Source organism: Arachis hypogaea, chromosome 17, assembly GCF_003086295.3.
Source record: "Arachis hypogaea cultivar Tifrunner chromosome 17, arahy.Tifrunner.gnm2.J5K5, whole genome shotgun sequence".
In the NCBI taxonomy this organism is placed as follows: domain Eukaryota; kingdom Viridiplantae; phylum Streptophyta; class Magnoliopsida; order Fabales; family Fabaceae; genus Arachis; species Arachis hypogaea.
In genome coordinates this window covers 71,965,196-71,972,245 of record NC_092052.1, presented here as the reverse complement: position 1 = coordinate 71,972,245, position 7,050 = coordinate 71,965,196, and the positions used below count along the sequence as shown (strand labels likewise).

The 7,050-nt window shown below is 26.5% G+C and overlaps 1 long non-coding RNA gene across 1 annotated transcript; it reads right to left on the bottom strand.

The window, feature by feature from the left end:
* Positions 1-5,262: 5,262 nt before the first annotated feature.
* Positions 5,263-6,665, bottom strand: LOC112767445 (uncharacterized). Its single transcript, XR_003184907.3, has 2 exons — positions 6,305-6,665; positions 5,263-5,550 (listed from the first exon to the last, which is right to left on the bottom strand). It is a non-coding gene; the product is annotated as an uncharacterized lncRNA (long non-coding RNA).
* Positions 6,666-7,050: the final 385 nt, after the last annotated feature.

Genomic DNA, 7,050 nt, shown 5'->3' with positions numbered 1-7,050 from the left:
TATATCTTCTTAAAAGAGTAATATTATATGGACACTACTATTTTAGTTACTATTAATATATACAATTGAATATAAAAATATTACATTATTATTGAATATTTTCCCTATTCTTAACACTTATTTGTAATAATTCTTAATCTTTCTCTAAATCTAATATGTCAACTTCTATGTCTCTAACTAATAAAATTTTTAAGATTTTCATAAAATTTCATTTAATTTCAAAACAAAATTGTAATTTTTATATTGTTATTTTTTCTAATATTTTCAGAAAATTAATTTTTATGCTTTTTAAATTATAAATTTGAGATAAAAAATAAAAATTTTAATAAATAATAAATTATTAATAAATAAAAATAAAAATTTTATATGTTATTTATTTTTTAATGTATAGAATAATAAAATTTAAATTAATTTAAGTATGATACTAAAATTATTATGTTATTTTTATATGTAACAATTAAGATAAAGATTTATAAAGATTTATAAATTTATTTATTTTTAATCTTATTTAATTTAAAGCAGATACAAAAATTTAAATTTAAAGAATTTTTTTTCTCGCATAATTTTAATTGCTTTTTTTTATTTTATATTCAATATGTTAAATTATCTTTTGTTTCATTATTTTTTTAAAAAAATTTATTTTTAATTTTATTATTTTTTACCATTCTCTATACACATATTTATCATTATTTTTTTTAATTAAGTGAAATAAAGATAGGGAGAGAGTACTACATGTACTCCATAGAATAAAGAAAAAGACAACATGAGTAGAAGTTATGTGTAGAATAAAAAAAGTAACTATACAAAGAACAAAGGAAAATTAACTAATAATTATATTTTTGACCAAATTTTAAGACGAAAATTATATTAAACACTATTTATCAATAAAATTAAGATAGAAAAGTGAAAATTGGACACTAAACTCTCCTATTCCCTTTATATATTATTATAGATATTTAATTTAAAGTACATTAAGATATTATAATAATATCTATAACAATATTATTTAGGATAATTATGGAAGGTTTATCGAATCAAAACTTAAGAAAAAATAAATTATTATTAATTAAATAAATATAAATATACAGGATTCTTACTTATATTTGGATCATTCCGTCTATTACTTGGACCAACTTCACTGTTATTATTAGTATCTGAATATTTATAAAATTTATTATTAGCATGAAAATATATTGTAAAAGGTAATTCATATTAAATGATATACTAACTACATAAATTTATTAATGGGATGTATAACGCACGCCTTCTGGCAAGGTATTGCTGCCTCTGTTCTTCGCTCATGTTTTGTCTTTGTCGCCAGACATAGTCTTCCCAAGTCGGTCCACCACTTCCATTGGTATCCTGTCAACGGTAATTAATCAAAACAAACATATAAACATAGTTTCACACTTTTATTTAATGACGAAAAATAAATTATATTAGATGAAATGAGAAAAATGCATGAAAAGATGGATGAGAAATGAAGGAAGTTTTTCTAGTAAAAGCAACGTGAAGTGAGAGAGAATAAGGGAAGAAAGAGATAATTATTATAGAAGTTACGTGGAATTATAAAATAAGAGAGAACGTGAATGAAAATGAGGTAGTGAGAGTATTGTAATGCGGAATAACTAACGTGGGCTAGGTTATTAAGAAGGATAAAAATGGAAAAAAAGTTTTGGACACCAAAACAGGTTTTGCCATTATATATTGTTATAGATATACAGAGAGTTGACTATGACTTTGGTGTCCAATTTTTGTAGACTATATATATTAACCCTACAATAAACTATTTCAGAAAGTAAATTATGAGGACAAAATAGACATAAAATTTGTTTTGAAAAATCCAATAACTTCCCACTATGATGAAAACAGTTTTGTTACGTCTGTACCTATAAAAACACATCTTCCAATAGAAAATATCAGACGGTCTGTAAATTGCTAATAAATAAAAAAAATGAACTGATGTGAATATCAATATCTTTTCACATTCTTCACCATATTCATGCTTTATTTAATTCTATGTTAGTTTTAGTTTATATCATTTGTTTTATCAGTGTCTTCGCATTCTTTACCATGTTCATATTTTGTTTAATTTTAGTTTATATCCTTTTGTTTTGAGTACGTTTATACTCTCAGTAGTTTGGTTTTTAATTTTCTGTATTTTTTGCTGTTCTGTTATTCTCCTTTCTTCAACACTCTCGCCTCCATCCTCTTTCATTACCTTCATCCACTGCAATTGTAATAATGTTCACTTATATCTTTTCTTCTCTTTAGTTTACATATCTAATCTATATTTTCAGTCATTTCCGTCTCTTTTTAATTTATTCCCAACTTTTGATGTATGAAAATAGTACTGTGTCTCTTTTTTTTTTATCAATTTAATGTAGAAAGAAATAATTTTTTTGTCTTATTAATTTTGATGCAGAAAAAATAGTTTCTTTTTATTTGATATGTATTTTTATATGTCTTTATCTATCAATGATTGAATGAAAAAGTTTCATAAATATTTTGTTAACTTATTTTTTTTAAATTGCTTTACAATATATTTTTTTTTATAAATATTGATTAGGTAGAATATTATGTTCAAAATTTGAATACATAAATATTTACTTTAATATTAAATTAAATTATTAATTTTGTCTACCACAATATTATTTATTTTGTATATTGGCTAAGTTATTTGATTGGCATATATATAGAATGCAGGAAAGTTCGCACCTATCAAGGATTTGTTAAAAATATTAATATGTTAATTTCCTAAACTATCTAAGCTATTAATTATTTAGAGTACTGGATTTGATATTTAATTATATAGAGTACTAGGTTTGACATTTATTAATTTTCTAAATTGTATTGTACAAGAATTAATTAATTTAATATTATTTATTTGTCACATAATTAATATATAAAAGATAAAAAAATCTACACCTACCAATGATAGAATGAAAAATTCTCACGGATATTTTGTTATTTTTTTTTATTTGTACTCTATTTTACATTGAATAATATTATTTTTTATTGATTATTAATTCGACATATAACACACTAAGGCTGGGTTTGGTAAAGATTTTACTTTTTAAAAGCTGCAGCACTTGCGTTTGGTAAAATTAAATTAAAAATAACTTTTAATAAGTACAAGCACCACAATTGTGTTTGGTAAAACAGCTTTTAAAAGTTAAAAAAATTATAATAAACATGTTTATAACAAAAAATAATTTTTTTTAAATTTTTTAAAAATTTATATAATATTTTAAAATAAAATAATATTAAAATAAAAAATTCATAATAAACATAAATATAATAAATAAATTCTTTTATTTTTTAACTTTAAAATTTTATATAAGTATCATAGAAAAAATTTGAAAAAAAAATATGATTAATTAACATTACTTGAAAAAAAAATTACAAGAAACAATAAACTGATAATATGATTCATGAATCAAATTTTGGAGTTCTAATTGAATTAATTAACACTTTATTTTAATACTAACTCAAATTTTAGAAACTAATAATTAACATATTTACTTGATTTATTCCCTGTACTAATATAAATAGATTTATCATTAGTCAATAATAAAATTTGTATGTAATCCAATGTTAGTACTGTGTACGTTCATTACCCACCTATATATATTGGTTCACCTTTACAGATCACAAAAAATAGGACACTTATCTCAAATAAACTACTCTTATAATTATATATCTATATTTACATATGTATATACATGTTGTTATTATAATTTTGACTAATGTTCATGCAAAAAAAATTTTATGATTGATTTTCATAAACCAGATCAACCTCTTCCCGTTTCAAAGAACAGAGAAAAACAAACATAATAGATCTACTAAAAAAATATAAAAATTAACGCAAAAAAAAAATAACATAAATAAATAGAAGTTCATACCTAATATGTGATAGAGATGTATTTGTATTGAAATTTGTGAAGATTAGGTTGAAAAATAAAAAATATATAAAGATTGTGTTAGAATTTGTAAAGGTTAGGATGAGAAGTTAGAAATATACAAGGATTTTAATGGCAATATAATAGCGGGAAATATGTGCGAGAAAATGAAAATAATTTGGTAAGCATAAGCCAGCTTTGAAAAGCTCCCTCCTAGGTGCTTTCAAAAGCACCTTAACTTTTAAAAGCCGTAAGCACAAGCACTTGGACTTTTTAATTTACCAAATACAAAATGACGTGCTTGTGCTTTTAAAAAGTACAAGCACCTCTTAAAAAAGTTTTACCAAACCCAGCCTAAATGTAGCAATATAAGAATTTTGTTAATTGATTTTTTAAATAATCTAGGGACCTAAGATAAAAATTTTGTTAATTGATTTTGTTAATCTCTTTTTTATTTTTAATCTATTTTACATTAGATAATATTATTTTTTTTATTAATTATTAGATTTACATATAACATTTAAATGTGGTAAGACAAAAACTATGTTATACATTTTTTATTGTTTCAACCTTTATGATTATTTTCTTCTCTTTATTTTTCTATCTCATCTCATGAGCTATGTAAGTTGTAATTTATTATTTTTCATATATATATATATTCTATTTTTTAAACTATTTTATTTTATTAGGTTTTTTAATTTATTTTATTGTATTTTTCTTTTACTTTAAAAATTTTAGGGATCTAATGATCTTCTGTTTAAACGATTCCAATTATATGATTAAGAAATAGTTCAAGAGAATATGTTTAAATTTTGAGAATTTATTAAGTCTAATTATTATATAAAAAGTTAAAAATATTCTAAACTTAAAAAACTATTTAATAATAAAATTGTGTTTGTTCAAAATCGTAAAGAGAGACAGAGAGAAAAAGAGAAAATTAAAATTTTTAACTAATTACAAAAATTTACCACCATCAAAACTATTAAATTTGAGTATATTAAGCAAGGTTTTGAAAACCGGACCGGTCATTGAACCGCTCTAGTCACTGGTTCACTGGTTTATTGGTCTGACCGGTCTAATCGTGGTTCAACCGAAAAAACCGTTCCTTAATAAAATAATAAATAAATTATAAATAAACATCCTAAAGTATCTTTCTAATTTAAAACCCTATATAAAATATCACCAACTAAATGTAATTAATCATCAAAATACTCAAATTTACAGCAAATATGTTGACATTTAACATAATTATACTTTCTTTAAAAATAGTTGGATTGAATTGCAGTGCACAAGTTAAAAATAGAGAATATAACCTTAATGTAGCTAAGTCAAAAAGTAAAACAAAACAGGAATCTTACGCTTGTAGGCTTCAATATAATCATTACCATACAGAAGAACTTTCTTGAAGGGATTTATGGCAACCAAAATTGTACAAGATATGATTAACAAGGTTAAATTAAAAGAACACTTTCCAGTTGTCTCACTGAGTCCAGCTAGATGGAACAAACATCACTGTGTACTATGGTAATTCTAGATCAAATCTTACTTTTCCATCAGGCAGTAAAACAACAGACTCAGTTCCAGACGATGTTATTATCTTCACCAGCTCCCAATTCCCATTTGAAAGTTGAAGCCAACACTAAACCTTCTGAAACAATGAACTTTAGAAGTAAGGGAAAGAAATAGAAAATTCTAAACTATCCATGTCTTACTAATAATGAGAACAGAAAAACTCAATCTCTTGAACTCAATAATTACATCAGTTATTCAACTAAATAATTGCATCGGTTATCATAAACTGATTTCAAAGCCTAGAAGCAGAGTGAAATTAAAAACATGAGGCATATAATCAATCAAAAGATCAATTGCAAATTTTTTAACAAGAACAGCAGTTAAGAACAATGAAATTAATAAATCATTCACGAAATTAAAAACAGCAGCAGCATTCAGCAACAAACACTTAGCATTCAGCACAAACAGCATTCAGCAACAAGACCATATCTGAACTCAGCAATCAACATTCAGCAACAAACATTACAAAACATTAACCAATAATCACACTAAACCTCCAACCAGCAACCAGCAATGACAAAATAGCAACAAACATGTAAACACTCTAAAATAGTGATGACACTAAACCTGCACCCAGCAACCAGCAATTACAAAACAGCAACATTATCAAACATTACAAAACATTACACACAAATTTGAACAAAAATTCCAGAAATTAAAAAGAACAAGAAGAACAAAGCATTCAGAAATTAAACAGAGCCATCACTTATCAGTAAACAGAGCAAATTAAAAGGAAGAAGCGAATGCGAAGCAAAATTAAACAAACCCATCAGTAACCAGAAACAAAATTAAACAGAGCCATCACTCATCACTCATCAGTAACCACTAACCATGGCAAAATTAAAAGGAAGGAGCGGATGCGAAGCAAAATTAAACAAACTAACAAAGCCAGGGATGGGGGCAAGGAGAAGGAGAGAAGGGGGCAAGGGGCTCTCAGCGCTACCGAAGCTTTGTTTATTTTTTCTGGGTTGTAAACGAAACGGCGACGAGACGACGGCGAGCTGCTCCAAGGCTTGAACAGAGAAGCCAGGGATGGGGATGACGTGCCGCGCTAGAATAGAGGTCCTGGGTTTTGGCTCGGGAAAGGGGGAAGGAGGAACCTACGGAGGCGCCGACAACCACGCACGGCGGTAGTAGAATCGTTGAGGAGGAGGCTAGGGTTTTGGTTTGTCAGTATTGTGAACTTTGATTTAGAAGGGGATGAGATGAGTGTGGCATTCACGAATGAGAGAGGGGTGTTGGGGGAAGGGGGTGACCGGGTGAGAGTGACGCGTTGCTTTTCCTTTTTTTCTTTTTTCCAAAAAACTCCAAACGGCGTCGTTTTTAAGGAACCGGTCGGTTTCCGGTTCGGTCCAACCGGCCGATTTTTGGCCGGTTCAACGGTTTTTAAACGGTTCTTGACAGAACGGTTATAGACAGCGGACCGGACCATTTTTGTTGCCGGTTCCCGGTTAAACCGGTTCGACCGGCCGATCCGGTCCGGTTTTCAGAACATTGATATTAAGTGAGGATTAATAAGAAGCAAATCAGAATGATAAATCTAAATATTTTCTATCTCTCTTTATATAGTGTTTCA